This window comes from Lithobates pipiens, unplaced genomic scaffold (assembly GCF_037356315.1).
Source record: "Lithobates pipiens isolate NorthernLeopardFrog02 unplaced genomic scaffold, aLitPip1_a1.2 Scaffold_19, whole genome shotgun sequence".
Classification (NCBI taxonomy): Eukaryota; Metazoa; Chordata; class Amphibia; order Anura; family Ranidae; genus Lithobates; species Lithobates pipiens.
This window is the reverse complement of record NW_027507764.1, coordinates 133,191,681-133,210,081: the sequence shown is the minus strand read 5'-3', so window position 1 is coordinate 133,210,081 and position 18,401 is coordinate 133,191,681. Positions and strand designations below refer to the sequence as shown.

The 18,401-nt window shown below is 48.5% G+C and overlaps 1 pseudogene; it reads right to left on the bottom strand.

The window, feature by feature from the left end:
• The window catches only part of LOC143998029 (uncharacterized), a 78,114-nt pseudogene that overhangs the window by 19,920 nt on the left and 39,793 nt on the right, over positions 1-18,401 (bottom strand).

Genomic DNA, 18,401 nt, shown 5'->3' with positions numbered 1-18,401 from the left:
CGTTATGTTTGCTGACTCTCCGGCCTCCTCCACAGACAGGCAGATGGCTGAGTTGGCTGAAGTGGCGTTGAGTCAAAATAGTAGCGGACCTGGTCAGCACCCCCTCCCAGCGGTTACTTATTCAGGGGATGCGGTCCTCCTGGCTAGATTTTCTGCTCTACTGCAACAAGAACTGTCCAAAGCATGTACTATAATCACCACAGGCATGAGGCAAGACTTTCAAAATATAGGAGAGAGGTTGGACACCATAGAGTCAAAAATGGACGGTACTGTGAAAAGAGTGAATCAAAACTCTAGAATGATTACATCTCTCCAGGACCAGCTGGATCAGGCAAATGCAAAGATAGAGGACCTGGAGAATAGGTCTCGCAGGTACAATTTCAGGGTACGCGGACTCCCAGAAACTGAGGTGAACCTGGAGGAATCTATACACGCTCTGATGAAACAATTGTTGCCAGACATCTCCCCCCACCAACTTGAATTGGATAGGGTTCACCGAGCCTTGACGGCCCCAAGACCAGATGGACTTCCGCGAGATGTGATAGTCAAGCCTCACTATTACCGGATTAAAGAGCAAATAATGATGGAGGCGAGACAGAGGGGTGACATATCTCTAGCGGGGCACACGATCCAGATTTTTGCGGACTTAGCCCAGTCGACAATCCAAAAGAGGAGATCACTGAAACCGCTTCTGAATCATTTGATTGAACACCGCATAAAGTATCGATGGTCATTCCCATTCCGATTGACATTTGCTTACAAGAACAAAACCCACTACTTCTCAGATTTCCACTCCGGTGAGCTGTTACTCCAGAACCTGGGTCTGCTTCCCTTGGAGCCTGTGGCTCCCAATGCCTCCATGGAAGGGAGTCGACCGGTCTCCCCCTTGTGGTCCCAACAGGGCAGATCCAGGGCCAGGAAGACTCCGTCGGTTACTTGACTGGACTGAACTTGATAAACCCTATATTCTTCTTTAGTCCCAAGAGGGATTTCTTTGCGGGAAAGAACTGGGTTTGCTTTGAGGCCTTAGAGGTCCGGACCCCCCCCCCCCCCCCCCTTCCTTTTTTTTTCTTTTTTTTTTATGTGGTTAATTAGCCTACTACTGGAGCCCGGGGGGAGGGCTTGCCCGTAAGGGCTAGTTTGAGTTTATGCCTATTAGAGGTTCTGCCATTTAATTGCTGCCTACTATTATTTCCAGATGCCTTGACCCTGCGGTCGTCCTGGTCGGACCCACTCAATAATTAATGTAGATACAGGGCCGGAGGAGGGCGCACGCCACTTGTGGTGAACTTGTCTTTACACGGTTGGTGGAGACAACTTCACAACGAACAAGGGGGACTTAGCGCCCCAGTAGGTGTACTGCTTGGCAGTACACAGGTTATCTTACGTTACAATTTTGATACCTTGTCGTCCTAGAGGCGACAATGAATATGCTGTTCTATTTTTGTTGTTATACCTTTAACTTACACTGTTCTTTTTCTTCTCTCTCCTTTCATACCTCTCTTACATTGGATGCGCTCCGGCTCTGGCTGGGAATCCGTACGAATACTTTCGATGGCGGTCGGGGTGAATTCTTTCAGTTGATGCACAGTGAGTACAACCTGCCAAATTACCATGACAAATGACTCCCAAATGACCTACTCGGTGGTGACACATAATGTGCAGGGCTTGAATTCCCCAACCAAAAGAGCGAAGGCGTTTCATCAATATCATAAATTGGGGGTGGATATTTTAATGTTGCAGGAGACACACTTTTCACGGACCTCAACCCCCAGGTATTTGAATGCCAGATACCCCACAGTTTATCTATCTAGTGGACCCGAAAAGAAACGGGGAGTGGCCATATGTTTTGCAAAACGAGTCCCTTTTACCCCAACTAATGTTGTAAAGGACAGGGAAGGTAGATACATCCTGGTAGTTGGGAAGATTGATGACAGAGCTGTCACCTTCCTCTCTTATTATGCCCCTAATGTGGGCCAACTTCCCTTTTTTTGCGAAATGCTGAGGACGGTAATGACCCATGTGGAGGGACATGTGGTGTTCGGGGGCGATAGTAATACCTCACTAGATCGGATTTTGGACAGATCTAATCTGGAGAAACCCATCCTGAAACACGCCCCAAAACAAAGTTGTGAAATAGCACGCTTACTGCATAGCTACGACCTTATTGATCTATGGAGGAACGTACACCCCTCTACTAGGGAATTCACCTTTTACTCTTCGGTGCACAAAACTTACTCCCGTATCGACCACTTGTTTACCCTGTCCCCTCTATTACCGCAGGTATCGGGGTCAAAAATTATCCCAGTAGCATGGTCTGACCATTCTCTGGTTCAAGCAACTCTTACAGGTTTATGGGCCAAGCCACGTTCATCGGCATGGAGATTAAATGAGTCCCTTTTGAATGATCCACTTCTTGTTGTTGAAATAGAAAACACATTGCGTCAATACTTTCAAGACAATCCCTATTCAGACACCTCCCCTTCCATGGTGTGGGCGGCCCACAAGGCCACGATTAGGGGGACATTGATACAGTTGTCTGCTAGAAGCAAAAGGGAACGGGATAAGGTGATACAGCAGCAGGAGAAGGAACTACTAGACTTGACCCGGGCACAAAAACTAAAACCACAAAATCGACCTTAGAACACAGATAGACACGGCGCGATTGGCTCTGAATATGAGCCTCACGACTAAAGCGGAAAAATACATCCGATGGAATAGGCACCGGTTTTACTCCCTCGGGGATAAACCTAACACTCTACTAGCTAGGAAACTTAATCCTAGACCTTTTAACCCAGCACCTCCCAAACTGAGATTACGGAATGGCCAAACCTCCCAAAACCCGCAGCTCATAATAGAAGAATTTCATGCATTCTATTCTAAGCTGTACGAATCTCCCAAGGACTTTGAGGCGCAGGAGGCGGGAACATTCTTGCGGGATTTACAACTCCCCACATTGTCTAAAGAACACGCAGAGCTGTTGGAGGCAGAGTTTACTGAGAGAGAAATTGCGGGGGCCATCAAATCTATGAATCCGTCAAAATCTCCAGGCCCTGATGGCCTCTCGGGCCACTATTACCGCAAGTTTAGAGAGATTCTGACCCCACATCTCTGCTCTTTTTACAATGACCTGCGAAGGGGATCCCCTCTACCTCCACATGAGAACCGGGCTTATATACATGTTATACCGAAACCGAACAAAGACCACGGTGACTGCACGAACTATCATCCCATATCTTTGATTAATGTAGATCTCAAATTGCTGACGAAGATAATGGCCACACGGCTGAATGGATTCTTGGCGGAGTACATTCATCAGGACCAGTCGGGGTTTGTCCCCACTAGACAGGCCCCGGACCAGACTAGACGTATCATTGATATTATCTCTGCTTTGAACTCGGGTTGGGACGGGGGGGGACGGAGGGGTGCATTACTGGTCTCCCTCGACCTGCATAAGGCGTTCGATTCTTTGTCATGGGATTACTTATTCTTTATTTTGAGCAAATATGGTTTTGGGCCCAGCTTCTTGACTACACTTAAAATGATTAATGACGGCCCCATGGCGACACTAGTAATTAAAGGCCATCACTCACCAAACATTTGTATTCACAGAGGGACCCGCCAGGGGTGTCCTCTGTCTCCCCTTTTATTTATCCTGGCCCTAGAGCCACTGGCCATCAAGATCCGTGAACATCCGGATATATTGGGAGTCACGAGTGGGGGTCGGGAACACAAATGCGCAATGTTTGCGGACGATATACTATTGCTCCTCTCCTCTCCAGTTACTTCCCTGCCCAACCTCCATGCGGTATTACAACAGTTCACATCATTTACAGGTTTAAGGGTGAATCACTCTAAATCCCAAGCACTTGACGTGTCCTTACAACCCCATATAGTCCGAGCTGTACGGAGTTCCTTCCCCTTTCAATGGCAAGACAAGTCCTTGCCCTATCTGGGTATTGTGCTGACCCCATCTCTGACCACGCTCTACAAACATAACTTCCCTCCACTGTTTAACAAAATAACTGCAGATCTTAAACGTTGGTCGAATAACCCCCCCGTCATGGTTTGGCAGGTTGTACTCCGTTAAGATGACGGTTCTTCCAAAGGTGCTTTACCTATTCAGGACTCTCCTGATTTCTATTGATAGGCGGGAGCTCCAGAAATTTCAAGCAAAATTATTAGATTATGTATGGGGACATGGTAGACCTAGGGTGAACAGACAAACAATGTACACACCCAAAGCGAGGGGTGGCCTGGGCATGCCGGATCTGTTTAAATACCATCAGGCAGCAGTGTTATCACAATTAATTCGGTTCCATACACGCCAAGACAAACCACTCTGGATGCTGTTGGAATCCTCCCAATTTCCCAGAAGAGAGATTAGCCATTTAATCTGGATGAAAGCAAAAGATAGACCCAAGGTGATGTGCCCGACCCTGTCCTACTCTCTAAATTTGTGGGATAGATTGTCGACCACCCACGCCTTCAGATCTAGGCATGCCCCGTTAGCCCCTCTGCTTGATAATCCTCTGTTTACCCCGGGTTTACGGCCTCAAGATTTTTTATGGTGGACTAATAAAGGTTTGCTGCGCATAGCTGACCTATGCGACCATAAAGGGGCCTTGTCACGAGTATCCTTACAGGACAGATATCAGCTCCCGAGGTCAGAGTTTTTTCGCTTTACTCAGATAGCGCACTTTCTGGCAACATTAAGTCGCACTTCTGACCTCACTACATGTACCCCAATGGAAACCGTGTGCAGGACATACGACAACCACAAAGGTCATATCTCCATGATATATAATATCTTATTCCCGACCTCTCAGAAGTTGCCATATATGGAGAGATGGGAAAGGGATATGCAATGTACCTTGCGAATGGAGGAGTGGAACAAGGTAGCACAAAGTGCATCTAGAGCACTTATTAATACTTCTTTGATTGAAGCAAACTATAAGGTGTTATTGAGGTGGTATATGGTTCCAGCTCGAGTGGCTGCTTTTGCTCCAGGGGCGTCCCCACGGTGCTTTAGAGGTTGCACTGCGGATGGGACCATGTATCATATATGGTGGTCATGCCCCAAGGTGCGAAGGTTCTGGATACGCACGTACAATTTTATTTACTCTTTGACCGGAGTGAACCTTCGGAAGTCGCCGTTGCATGCGCTACTGGGGCGCCCCGTGGAAGGGGCATCGAGGCCAATGAGAACGTTTATAGCTTTCATATTTGTGGCGGCAAGGGTCTCTATAGCTAAATCGTGGAGGTCACCAGTAATACCCTTTTATTTGCTTAAATCAAAACTGTCCTGGATTATGGTGAATGAACGCCTATCGGCAATACTAACTGATAGAATGGCTTGGTTCAACAGAGTGTGGGGTCCGTGGATCAGGGACTTGGTTACAGTCTAATGGGTTTACCGGGCCAGCCAGGTTTGGGGGCCCTTCTGGAGCTGGAGTGCATCCCCTCTTCTATCTCTTCTATCCTTCTTCTTCTCTTTCCTCTCTCTACTCTTTTTTTCACTCATCTCAGTCTATGATAGCTGCCTCATTTCATTTTTCCCTCTCTACTGGGGGAGTTATTTGTTTTTGGCCGCATTTGTGTTATTGAGTACGGTACGGTTATTAGGTGTACTGATTAGAGTACCGGAATCGGAATGGAGGGCCGGGTGGCGGGGCCCCAGTACTTGCCATGCCGCTCTCATATAGAGCAAGACAAATACATGATGTCGGTACGTGTTGATTTAATTATTCTTTGGGCTACCTTTTAAGCCATGCATATGCGGACCTACTCTTTTTTTTTATCTTACGGTTACTGTTATGCTATGTGAGTTGTATTGTTATAAGATTTCTGATTCTCTGTGTCTTATTGATGTCAAATACTGAGATTGTAACTTCTAAGTTGAAAACTTGAATAAAAATATTGAAAGAGAAGATGGAGAGTAGAATCTACTAACAGAACAGGCCACTTTGTAGTGAACTCTTTGAAAGGACAGAGCTCTGCGATAGCTTTTGGAGGAGTGAAAATCTTTTCTAGATCGACCCATAATAAAAATGGGAATTGCCTTTTTAGATTTAGGTCTGTTTGTAAGCAAAGAGGCATGGCAAGACAGGGGAGATTTAAGTACGACAACGACTTATGTTCACAGAAGTGAGTATATCAATATTGGCAATTATATTGTGCGAAGTTGTAACATCAGATGCATAGGTGCCTGGGGGTGAGAAATCTTTCACAGCCTCTTTCAACACCACCATACCGGGGTCCTTTTTATTCCCTTCTGTGGCTGCCTCTTCTAGGCCAGATATATCAGGATCCAACTCAGGTAGAAATGGTGTGGCTGAAGAAGGAATTTGGCGTTTTTGAGCCCTAGAAAGTGATGGCTGCTTTAAAATTGATAATGGTTAAGGTAATGTGACATATTTGCAGAAAAGTCTGCCTTTGTCAGTATGCCACTTCTTGCAAGCCTGAGATAGAAGTGTTAGGCCGCGTACACACGGGCGGATTGTCTGCCCAACTAAGTTCGTCAGACAATCCGACAGACAGTCCGTCCAAACTTTTGAATGAACGGACTTGCCCACACACGGCACTTTTTGAGCGGACTCATACAGCGGACTAAGTCCGCCATACAATCCGCTCAACTTTTGAAATGAACGGACTCGCCCACACACGCGGAGGAAAGTCCGCTCATTTCGAGCGCGTCTCCAGGTAGGCAGGGCCCGCGAAGGAGACGTCGCTGGCCCCGCCGCCTGGAATGGACTTAAAGGGGAACCCCAACGCCGGAAAAAATCGGCGTGGGGGTGCCCCCCAAGTCCACAACAGACCCTTGTCCGAGCACGCTACCCGGCCGGCCAGGAAAGGGGGGCGAGCGAGCGCCCCCCCCCCCACTGAGCCGTACCAGGCCGCGTGCCCTCAACATGGGGGGTGCCTTGGGGAAGGGGGGGCCGCGCGGCCCCCCCACCCCAAAGCACCTTGTCCTCATGTTGATGAGGACAAGGGCCTCTTCCCGACAACCCTGGCCGTTGGTTGTCAGGGTCTGCGGACGGGGGGCTTATCGGAATCCGGGAGCCCCCTTTAATAAGGGGGCCCCCGGATACTGGCCCCCACCCTATGTGAATGAGTATGGGGTACAATGTACCCCTATCCATTCACCTGTGAAAAAAAGTACAAAAAAAAACACAACACAGGGTTAAAATATTTTATTGCACAGCTCCGGGGGTCTTCTCGCCGGACTCCTCCGCTATCTTCTTGTAGCTCTTTTGCTAGCGGAGGAGTCCGGCTTTCTTCCTCCCCGCCGCCGGCCTCTTCTCCCGACTTCGGGGGTCTTGTCCCCCTCTTCGGTTCTTCTGCCGGGCCACCGCGCCTTCTTCTAGCTCTTTTACAGGCGGTGGCCCGGTCTTCTGTCGCCGCTGTCGCTGTCGCCGCCGCCTTCCGTTCTTCTTCTTCTTCTTCTTCTTCTTCCCCAGGAGATGTTGCCTCGACGATCTCTCCGGCCGGAATGCCAGAGCCGCGCTGCGCGGCCACTTATATAGTGACAATGGGGCGGTGTCACATGGTATATGTCACATGGGTTGGTCACATGGGTTGATGTCACATGGGGACTATGACATCGTAAGGGGGCTGTGTCACCATGTGGCACCAACCCATGTGACATATACCATGTGACACCGCCCCATTGTCACTATATAAGTGGCCGCGCAGCGCGGCTCTGGCATTCCGGCCGGAGAGATCGTCGAGGCAACATCTCCTGGGGAAGAAGAAGAAGAAGAAGAAGAACGGAAGGCGGCGGCGACAGCGGCGACAGAAGACCGGGCCACCGCCTGTAAAAGAGCTAGAAGAAGGCGCGGTGGCCCGGCAGAAGAACCGAAGAGGGGGACAAGACCCCCGAAGTCGGGAGAAGAGGCCGGCGGCGGGGAGGAAGAAAGCCGGACTGCTCCGCTAGCAAAAGAGCTACAAGAAGATAGCGGAGGAGTCCGGCGAGAAGACCCCCGAAGACGGAAGACCCCCGGAGCTGTGCAATAAAATATTTTAACCCTGTGTTGTGTTTTTTTTTGTACTTTTTTTCACAGGTGAATGGGTAGGGGTACATTGTACCCCATACTCATTCACATAGGGTGGGGGGCCGGTATCCGGGGGCCCCCTTATTAAAGGGGGCTCCCGGATTCCGATAAGCCCCCCGCCCGCAGACCCCGACAACCAACGGCCAGGGTTGTCGGGAAGAGGCCCTTGTCCTCATCAACATGGGGACAAGGTGCTTTGGGGTGGGGGGGACGCGCGGCCCCCCCTTCCCCAAGGCACCCCCCATGTTGAGGGCACGCGGCCTGGTACAGCTCAGTGGGGGTGGCGCTCGCTCGCCCCCCTTTCCTGGCCGGCCGGGTAGCGTGCTCGGACAAGGGTCTGTTGTGGACTTGGGGGGACCCCCACGCCGATTTTTTCGGCGTTGGGGTTCCCCTTTAAGTCCATACCAGGCGGCGGGGCCCGCGACGTCTCCGTCGTGGGCCCCGCCTACCTGGATACCCGCTCGAAATGAGCAGACTTTTCTCCGGGCGGGAAAAGTCCGCACATTTCGAAAGTACAGCGGACTGGCACACACACGGGCGGACTGTCCGCTCAAACCAAGTTTGGACGGACAATCTTACGGAAATTCCGTAAGACTTTGTTCGTCAGACAGTCCGCTGAAAAAGTCCGCTGAAGCCCACACACGAGCGGACTGTCCGCTGAAATGTGTTTCGGCGGACTAAGTTGGGCAGACAGTCCGCCCGTGTGTACGCGGCCTTAAAAGGAGTGTTAAAATACGGTCCTGCTCCAGGGCAAGGTAAGCATTAGTGATGGACGAACTTCCGACGGGACGCTTCGCGAACGCGGACCACGAACGCGGGCGATCGTTTGTGAACCGTAACGTTCGCGGCGGGCCCCATTGACTTCAATGGGAGGTGAACTTTGCAAACCTACAGGTCAAATTTGCAGCCACAAAATAATTAATAGCTGTGCAAACATAGTCCCACCACATGGCCAATGATATAACACATGTATGAGGTGAATCTGGGATCGACAACTACAAGCATTCTTTTTTTATATGGGAAATTGTTGTGACAATTCAGGACTGTGGAGCGCATGAAGGCAATGGAGGAGAGGGAAGGTCAGGGTAGGCAAAGAAGAGGGTGCAGGAGATGATCACCAGCAGCGTGACATACAGCAATGACACCTGCATCGTGATAGAGTCATCTGACACCAGCACCGTGATAGAGAGCACTGACATCAGCAGCGTGACATACAGCAATGACACCTGCACCGTGATAGAGTGATCTGACAACAGCACCGTGATAGAGAGCACTGACATCAGCAGCGTGACATACAGCAATGACACCTGCACCGTGATAGAGTGATCTGACACCAGCACCGTGATAGAGAGCACTGACATCAGCAGCGTGACATAAAGCACTAACACCAGCACCGTGAGATACAGCACTGACAGCAGCACCCTGATAGAGAGCACTGACATCAGCAGTGTGACATACAGCAATGACACCTGCACCATGATAGAGTCATCTGACACCAGCACCGTGATAGAGAGCACTGACATCAGCAGCGTGACATAAAGCACTAACACCAGCACCGTGACATACAGCACTGACAGCAGCACCGTGATAGAGAGCACTGACATCAGCAGCGTGACATAAAGCACTCACACCAGCACCGCGATATACAGCACTGACACCAGCACCGTGATATACAGCACTGACACCTGCACCGTAAGCAGCCCCAGGAGGAAGTCAGCATAGCACAGGGATGGTGGGAGCCCCTCATAATGAGCATAGCACAGGGATGGTGGGAGCCCCTCATAATGAGCATAGCACAGGGATGGTGGGAGCCCCTCATAATATGCACAGCAGAGGTACAGCCCCAGGAGGAAGTCAGCACAGCACAGGGATGGTGGGAGCCCCTCATAATAAGGAGCCCCAGGAGGATGTCAGCATAGCACAGGGATGGTGGGAGCCCCTCATAATAAGCAGCCCCAGGAGGATGTCAGCATAGCAAAGGGATGGTGGGAGCCCCTCATAATAAGCATCCCCAGGAGGAAGTCAGCACAGCACAGGGATGGTGGGAGCCCCTCATAATGAGCATAGCACAGGGATGGTGGGAGCCCCTCATAACAAGCAGCCCCAGTAGAAATATGACACCGCTCAACCTCTTCAAAGAGGAGGGTACGGGCATATAGTACGGTGTGCTTTTTTTGTACAAGGAAGTGAGCCAAATGAAGAAAGAAGGTCTGTGTGCTCGATTAAAAAAATTGTTTATAGACATATACATGGTCTACTGGTCACATGTGTTGAATTTCTCCGAGATCCATGCCTCATTCACTTTTAGAAATGTGAGGTAGTTAACACTGTCGTGAGCTAGGCGAGTATGCTTATCGGTCACGATACCCCCTGCTGCGCTGAATGTCCTTTCGGACAGGACACCGAACGAGGGGCAAGCCAACAGTTTGATTGCAAATTGGGCAAGCTCTGGCCAGAGGTCAAGCCTGCCCACCCAGTAGTCCAGGGGTTCATCACTCCTTAGAGCGTCCACATCGGCCGTTAACCCGATGTAGTCGGACACCTGACGGTCTAGGCGTTCCATGATGCTGGACCCGGATGACATCTGTCGATGGGTCGGCTGAAAGAATGACCTCATATCCGAAGTCACCAACACATCTTCAAACCGGCCTCTTCTTGCAGGCGCTGTTGGATTGGTACCCGCAACTCCTTCTCTGGGAGTGGGAATTGCTCCTCTGCCAGCGCACACAAAAGCAGAATGCAGCATTTCTCGAAGCAAGGCCTGGAAGTGCTCCATTCTGCCAGCCCTCTGTGACGGCGGTAACATTTCCGCCATTTTGTGTTTGTACCGGGGGTCTAAGTACGTTGCCACCCAGTACTGGTCCTTGACCCTTATGCTTGTTTGGTGGCCTGGCTCCTGCTCATCATCCAGGATAATGTCGTCCTCTTCATTCTCCTCTCCCCATCCACGCACAACAACAGGGATCCCAGAAAGGTTTAAAGCATGCTCTTCTTGCTCCTCCTCATCCGCCCTGGCATCATCCTCCTCTGACTCCTCTTCAGACTCCTGTTGTTCACTTGTCTCAGATAGAGTAGTCCCCCTGGGAATTCATCCAGCATTGCGACTTCCTCATCTTCCCGCTCCTGCTCCTCCACAGCTTGATCAATGACACGACGCAATGCACGCTCCATAAAGAAGGCATAAGGTACCATGTCACTGATGGCGCCATGGCTGCGACTCACCAGTTTGGTGATCTCCTCAAATGGCCGCAGAAGTCTGCATGCGTCGTGCATGAGCAGCCACTGGCACGGTGAAAAAAAACCCAGCTCCCCAGAACCTGTTCTGCCGCAGAGTTCATACAGGACGTTAACTGCACGTTTCTGCTGGAGCAGCCTATCAAGCATATAGAAGGTTGAGTTCCATCGCGTCGGGCAATCGCAAATAAGACGTCTGACCGGCAGATTGTGTCGCCGCTGAATGTCAGCAAGGCGAGCCATGGCCGTGTAAGATCTTCTGAAATGGGCCGAGATTTTCCTTGCCTGCCGCAAGATGTCCTGGACCCCAGGGTATTTGACAACGAATCGCTGCACGACCAAGTTTTAGACGTGTGCCATGCATGGCACGTGCGTGATTTTGCCCTGTTTCAATGCGCTAAGCAGATTGGCACCGTTGTCACACACCACTTTACCAACTGTCAAATTGCGCGGTGTTAGCCACTGATCTGCCTGTGAACGCAAAGCTGAAAGGAGTGCCGGGCCAGTGTGGCTCTTGGCTTCCAGGCACAACAGACACAGCACGGCATGGTTCTGGGGAGCTTGGGCGGCGCAGCGGAAGAGACGCTAGCAGCGGAAAAGGAGGAGTCAGCCGAGGAGGAGAGGGAGGAGGATGGAGTAGGAGGAGGAGGAGAAGAAGGGCCAGGCCTGCATGCAATCCGTGGCGGTAAAACCAAATCTACACAGGTGCCACGGGTTACATGCTTGACGGCCATCAGAAGGTTCACCCAGTGGGCAGTAAAAGTGATATACCTTCCCTGCCCGTGTTTGCTAGACCACGTGTCTGTGGTCAGATGTATCTTGGCACCGACACTGTGTGCCAGAGATACATTCACTTGCCGCTGAACATGGCCATATAGCTCTGGGATGCCCTTCTCTGAGAAATACTTCCTTCCTGGGACCTTCCATTGTGGTGTTCCAATGGCCACAAATTTGTGAAAGGCCTCCGAGTCCACCAGTTTTTATGGCAGTAGTTGGCGGGCTATGAGTTCTGACAAGCCAGCCGTCAACCATTGGGCAAGAGGGTTATCCGGCGTCATCATTTTTTTACGCTCGAACATTAGGCCCACAGAAGCCTGCCTTTTTGCAGAAAAACGTGAGCTTGGCGTGATGGAAGGTGGAGTGGAGGACAATTGTGAGGAGAGAGGAGAAGGAGAAGTAGAAGACGAGGCTGGACAGTGAGAGCCTGGAGTGTGGCTTTGTGTGTTCCGTTGCTCCCACTGGGCTCGGTGATGGCTGCTCATGTGCCTTCTTAAGGTGGTCGTCCCTAGGTGAGTGTTGGGCTTACCGCTACTAATGCGCTGACTGCAAAGATTGCAGATGGCAACGCTATTGTCAGCAGCAGACACGTTAAAAAAAGCCCACACTGCAGAGCCATGTGCCAGTGTCCTGGGAGCGCCAGATGTGACCATACATGGTCGATGACTCGCTCCTGATACATTTGCAGTCTGCTTTGTCCCTCCTGTGCAATGTAAGTTATTCCTGCTTCTCCTCCCTATCTGCTGGTCCATATCTCCCTCTGAACTCCCCTCCTCTTCCTCTCTTGTGGGCACCCACGTGACATCACTAGACACGTCATCATCGACGTCACCTTCCCCACCGCTATAAGTAGAGATCTCGGAGTAGGCAGCAACACCGGGGACCAACCTCCTCCTGGGTACTGTCGTTAGACTGCTGAGTAGCGGTTGTTGCTACCTCCTCTTCCTGATCCAATACCAAGAGTGGCTGCACATCAGAAATGTCTTGATATGGATCAGAAAATAATTTCTGTGACTCAAGCGGAAGGTATGTGGTGGTGGTGGTGTTGTTGGTGGTAGTGTCTTTGGGGGTGCACATAGCAAAGAGTGAAGAAGAGGGTGCAGATCGAGAGGATGAGGAGGGTGCAGAAGAGTATGGCTGAGTGAGCCACTCAACCAAGTCTGGTGCATCCTTTAAATGAATTGAACGCACCTTCTGCAACTTCCCACTTTGGCTCAAGCCTGTTGCTCCTGCCCTACCCCTACCACCCCTGTGGAAGGGCCTGCCTCTTCCTCTGTCTGTCATTTTTTAAATGACCCTGTGACAAAACTCTCAGTCCCTATACTGATAAAGGACTGCTGCAGTATAGGGCAGTAGTCAGCAGTAGTGCACCTCAACCCTATGTATTGTGGACCTATACCAGTCCTTATGGAATAGCAGACTGTACCTCACTCAACCCTATGTACTGTAGCACCCTAGACCAAGTTACCAGTCCTTATAAGGACCTTTGTGGAACAAGTAGGTTGTGACTGATTAGCAGACTGTACGTCAGTCCCTATACTGATGAAGGACTGCTGCAGTATAGGGCAGCGGTCAGCAGTAGTGCACCTCAACCCTATGTATTGTGGACCTATACCAGTCCTTACGGAATAGCAGACTGTACCTCACTTAACCCTATGTACTGTAGCACCCTAGACCAAGTTACTAGTCCTTATAAGGACCTTTGGGCAACAAGTAGGTTGTGACTGATTAGCAGACTGTACGTCAGTCCCTATACTGATGAAGGACTGCTGCAGTATAGGCAGCGGTCAGCAGTAGTGCACCTCAACCCTATGTATTGTGGACCTATACCAGTCCTTTCGGAATAGCAGACTGTACCTCACTCAACCCTATGTACTGTAGCACCATAGACCAAGTTACCAGTCCTGATAAGGACCTTTGTGGAACAAGTAGGTTGTGAATGATTAGCAGACTGCAGCAGAAGGGCATTAGTCAAGTATAATATTCTTTCTATATTTGGAAGAAAGAATATTATACGTGTACAAGCCTATTACCATACCAGTCCTGAAAAGAACCTTTGTGGACCTAATAGCAACAGCTACTGATTAAACTGACCCTCACTGCCCACACACAGCTTCCTGCCTGTCCCTATATAAACTGACAAAACAGAGGCTGCTGGAACAATAACTTGAATAGCACTTTTGTGGACCTAATAGTAACAGTGAATGATTAAACTGACTGTCCCTGCAGCACACAACGCCCTGTCCCTTTCTCTAAACTGACAAAAGACACTCAGGCTGCTGCAACAATCAGTAGCACAGCAGTGCCTCAAACCTATATCCTGAACTACACCTAACACCTATCTATACCAGTCCTGAAAAGAACTTTTGTGTATCAAATAGCTAGCGATTTGAGTCACTGCAATCTCTCTCTGCTCCACACAGCAACCTCTCCCTATAGTGACAGAAGAAAGAATGTAAAATGGCCGCCGGATTGGGTCTATTTATAAGTTAGGGGGAATGTCCAAGTGTCCATGTGCTGTAATGTCTCAATTGGCTGTCCTGTACCCCATGATGGATGTGTCATCATAGGTCAAAGTTCTTTTACACAGTAAACACGGAAGTCCGCCGGGCGAACGGCGGCAATAGTCCGCCGATCGGGCGGACGGCGAACGGCCGAAATTCGCCGCGAAACGACCGCCGGGTGAACCGTTTGGCCATCACTAGTAAGCATCAATCAACATTTACTGACAGTTCATAACATTTTTTGACTTTTACAACTGTCCGTAAATACCAGGGGCTGATAATTTGTCATGCTGTGTTGACTTTTGTAAGTATAAACTAGGCAAATTACTTGTTATGTGTATTTTCAGTGTTTCCGTATTGTGTTTATATTGTTTAAATATTGAATGTCTTATTTTTTAGTAAGAGTTCTGCAATATTTCAGGTTGTCATGTGCTCCATCAGTAAATATTTCCACAGGAGGTCAGCAACCCTGCTGGGATGAGAGTGTTGTGAAGGCCCTAGGCAGAGTGAATGTTTGCCTGGGTTATTGCTGTGGTTCCCTTTTAGCTGGTTCCCACTATTGCTACAGGTGAGGGTATTCCCTCGTAGGGTACTCAACAAGTAGGGTGTGGAATATAAAGTAAGCGTTTCCGTGAAGGTGCAAGACTGTGCAGGTGCAGACTGTCCTATAGTGAAGTCTTTGTGGCAAAATTGTGGGAGAAAGCACTCAAGTATCTTTAAAAGGGCTTTACGTAGAAGTGGTGGGAAAGTGTGTGATGCAAATCTTGGTCACCTACCTGAGACTAAGCTCTGAGTGGTTGAGTTTTAGTGTCTAGTTTGAAAAGTTTACACTGTAAAGTGAATATATTCATTACACAGTCCTGGTTTTTACAGTAACGGTCAAAAATACAGGGTAACCCTGTCTTATCTGTCCATGTCACTAGTCTCTATATAGGAGATATATATAGCTGCATGGTTTCTATTGCTGTATTAAAAAGACACTGAAGTTGATTGAGAAGTTCACTGAAGAATCCAAAGATAAAATAATAATTAGTTAAGGTAAGAGCGTTTTCTCTGAATGTTATGGGGGATGCCCAGGAGGCATGTCCTCAAAAGCTTGCCAGTGTCCTGTCATCTAAAGAGGTACCAACCTATAACTCAGGGACTATGAATACTCAGAATTTGTCCTGTACTGTAATATTAAGATAAAGTAAATCAGTCATGGGATATTAGTTATTATGATAGCTGTGAAGTCTTGAACTGATAAAAAGAGATCCCATGGGTAGAAAGAAAAGTGTGCTGTTTAACAGGAGAAAAAAATAAATAAATTGTAGCACCGGCTCCTGAAGAGCATGCGCTATATGTTTTGAAACTTAAAGTTACACCTGAACTGCAGTTTGGTTTGGGCATAATTGTTCCAAATTTTGACCTCAGCATCAGTCTGACTGGACTATAGGGTGTTCAGCCTGGCCATAGGGGGCACTGTCTCTTCTGGCAGGCATGGAAACACAATCTGGTTGGGTGATTTGAGGTTACTTTCTCTCTGAGCCTTTCTGGGAGAGGGTACTTAAGATGCGAATGTCACGTGGTTCAGGGTTCCGGTCCAGAAGTATGTTCTGACTCCATGGTCTTGGTCCTCCTGACTAGCCCCCAGGAAGGCTATGGCCTGGGGTGCGGATCCACCCGACTTTATGTCTCGGGACTGGCTAGCCCGAGGCAGAGAAACTAAGGAAAGGATTCAGAGGTGGTCCGGTGCCGTCTCCAGTCGTGGGGAGAGGCCCAGCGACTTCATAGCTATCCAGGGGAGGACTCTTTAGAAGAAGGCCACACACGGGTTGGCTTCTTAGCAAGAGCCTGGTAGGGCTGAAGTACCTAAGTGAATCCAATCTCGTGGGTATCGCCAAACTGGCTAAAAGATCCAGGTATCACACGAGTGATCTACTAGTCCTAGTTCCCTACATGTTCTACAATAACATCTGTGGCAGAGACTTATTCCTACATGTTCTACAACAAAGTCTGTGGCAGAGACTTATTCCTGATTTAAGCACCTTGTTGGCTGCTAGGCCTTGTGAGAGAGGGACTATCCAACTTGAGTGAACATCCAGCTGTGAATGGCTATTCTCTGGATTTAGTCGAAGTAAGCAAGTTCTTTATTATTGACTTTGACACTAAGAGTACCTGAACTTTCTTCCTAACCCTCTGATCCTATACTAAAAGACTGTTCGTTAACTACGTTTTTGCAAATAAAAATCTCTTAAGCGGATCTGTCGTCACTCTAAAGTTTCTGGACCATCTACCATGGGAAACCCCTAGACACAAATCGAGGTGAAGAAGGTAACAGTAAGCCCAATCAAACCAGCAGCTCCTACAGGGGTTAGTGCTACAAAATAAAAACCTGTGTTTCTGCAGAGAGACAACAAATAATACAATTTTAATTTGGTTATTTACCAGTGCAGTTTGAGATGAAATATTTGTGTTCTTAATCGCATGTATCCTCTGTTTCCACTGTGTGGCTAGTTGCTGTACTGAATTCACCTACCAAGAAAAGAACAGATAAAGGCTTTGCAAGTACCAGTGTACACTAAAACAGCTACAACAAAGACACTCTCACATCCATATAGTAGAAACGTATCTGAAAAGATTGCTCCCCTAGTGAAACCTTTTGAAGTATTAAGAAAAAAATCACACAATAATACAATTGTATGTAGTGGAAAAGCTTTGGATAACCTGGGAAAAGATTAGAACCTCCTCTGAGATTTTTACTGCTTTCTTCTCTCACTTAAGCAGCCCATAGATTAAACGTTTTTTTTCATTCAACCAGTGGGTTGAACGTAAAACAACTGACTCAATGTGGATGAGGGGAATCCTCCCCACTAATTCTCCCTGTGCCTGCTTGGATTTCATCCTGGTACTCCTGTTTCATCCCACACTCCAGACATGCTGCTAGGTTAATTGGATCCTGTCTAAATTGGCCCTTGTATGTGTACATATGAATGTGAGTTAGTGACCTTAGATTGTAAGCTCCTTGAGGGCAGGGACTAATGTGAATGTGCAATATATATGTATGTAAAGAGCTGCGTAAATTGATAGTGTTATATAAGTATCCGTAATAAACAAAATAACATATTAAAGAGGAACTGCAGTCTGCTCACATAATGTAATACAATCTTTGCCACCCTGAAGCTTCCCTCCAATCACTTTGCATATTATTTTATATATACTATGATTCTGTACTTGCCAAATTTGCTGCAGAAATCTCCCTCCACTGAGTCTCGGTGTAATCATTTTTACTGTGGGCAGCTTAAGCTGCTGCCTGTTCACTTCCTGAATTTACACACAGAGGCACACCTTCAGCTCTGCAGCTCTCATTGGCCCTCCTAGGAATGATCCCTCCTCCCTCTCTAGCAAACTCTCAGAAGAGTGAGAGAGAGATGTGCATGATATCATAAGCCTAGGCTTTTTACCAGATAAGAACCAGAAAGTGGGCTGTATAAGGTATTTACTGGCAGAAAAAAAAAAATGTTTTACTATCCAAAGTAAAAACAACAAGGGCAGAAGATTTATTAGATAGAAATATAAAAAAATGACTGAAGTTCCGTTTTAAGTCAATGCCAGTGGCACTGATCAAATGGGGAAAATCTAACATACTGGTTGTACAGAAGTCAATTGTTAGACTGATATGTGTACAACCAGGCTGCCCATACATGGATCAAATTTGGTCAGTCCCTGCCGAATTGGCCAAATTTCCAACCATGTATGGCCGTCTTTATTGTCCCTGTGACACCGGGTTTCCCTAGACAGGAAGTCATGGAGCATCTCCAAACAGCAATACAGATAGCAATAGCTCTTTAAG